Genomic DNA, 1,291 nt, shown 5'->3' with positions numbered 1-1,291 from the left:
TGGAGTTCGATGACGGTGAGAGGCCCCTCCAGGGTGGGCGGGCTGGGGCTGTGTCCCCCATGTTCTGGGGCCCTGGCAGGTGGGCAGCACCTGCCACCCGTAGCCCAGGACCCCCTGGGGCAGCCCTCACCCCTTGTGCTTGGCCCAGGTACCCCGGCCACCATGTCCCAGGTAGCCAAGGACGTGTGCACCTTCCTGCGCTGGGCATCTGAACCAGAGCACGACCACCGCAAGCGCATGGGACTCAAGGTGAGGGCCAGGGCAGTGGGCGCGGCCCAGGCTGGGCAGGGCCCCGGCTGGGCAGGGCCCCTGGGGCCGCCTCCTGAGCCCGCCCTGTCCCCAGATGCTGATGATGATGGGCTTGCTGCTGCCGCTGATCTATGCCATGAAGAGGCACAAGTGGTCCGTGCTCAAGAGCAGGAAGCTGGCCTACCGGCCGCCCAAGTGACCTCACCGTGTGCGTTTGCTGTCCTGCCAGCGTGGACCCCAGCCCATGAGCACCCTGGGCCTCAGGCCTCAGCAGGCCCTCTCCGGGAGCCCCTCTTCCTCTGGGGGGCGAGGGCAGGGGCAGGAGACCAGGCTCCAACTCGTCTTCAGCTCTCACCATGGAAGTAAATTAAGTTTCTCAAAATACACTCATGAGTGCTGGCTTCATGGGATGGGGGGGGGGGGGGCGCTGGAACGGGACATCTGAGCCCAGAGCCCCCAGGGCGTGCTGTGTGGCCACGCTGCCCTGGACTGACCAGTGTGGAGAAGGACGCAGACGCAGCTCTGGGAGGCGGTGGCCCAGCACCCTCCCGGTAGAGCACCTGGCTGCAGGGGAGGGGCCAGCCTGCCCCACCTGATGAGTGTCCACCCAAGGCAGCACCTTCAGGGGGAAGGGCCTGGCCAGTCAGTGGCTAGGGAGCGGTGCACACCAGGCAGACAGCCTGGACCCACCACATCTCCCAGCTGGACAGCTAGAGATGTTGTCCACTCACCAGGATGCCCCAAGGAGGGCTGGATTGGAAGTGTTTCTAGTAACCTGCCATGGAGCTGGGGTGTCCTGGCCGGGCAGTGGGCCGTCGGTGTGGGGCAGTCTGGGGCACCTGTTTCCTAAGCTGCTGCCATCCCCGGGAAGGGCGTGTGGGGGCAGAGGGTGCACCCGGGCTGGAGCGGCGCAGGGCGGTGGTGGTCAAAAGTCCAGGGGAAGCGGGGGCGTGGCCAGACAGGCAGCAGCCAGGGTCTCAGCGCTTGGGGTCACCCCGAGACGGGGGCCAGGTGTGCTTACAGGTGGGAGCCCTGCCCAGCC

Source organism: Condylura cristata, unplaced genomic scaffold, assembly GCF_000260355.1.
Source record: "Condylura cristata isolate star-nosed mole 26May11 unplaced genomic scaffold, ConCri1.0 scaffold00009, whole genome shotgun sequence".
NCBI classification, from domain to species: domain Eukaryota; kingdom Metazoa; phylum Chordata; class Mammalia; order Eulipotyphla; family Talpidae; genus Condylura; species Condylura cristata.
The sequence above is the reverse complement of the archived record's forward strand: the minus strand, read 5'-3'. Positions refer to the sequence as shown.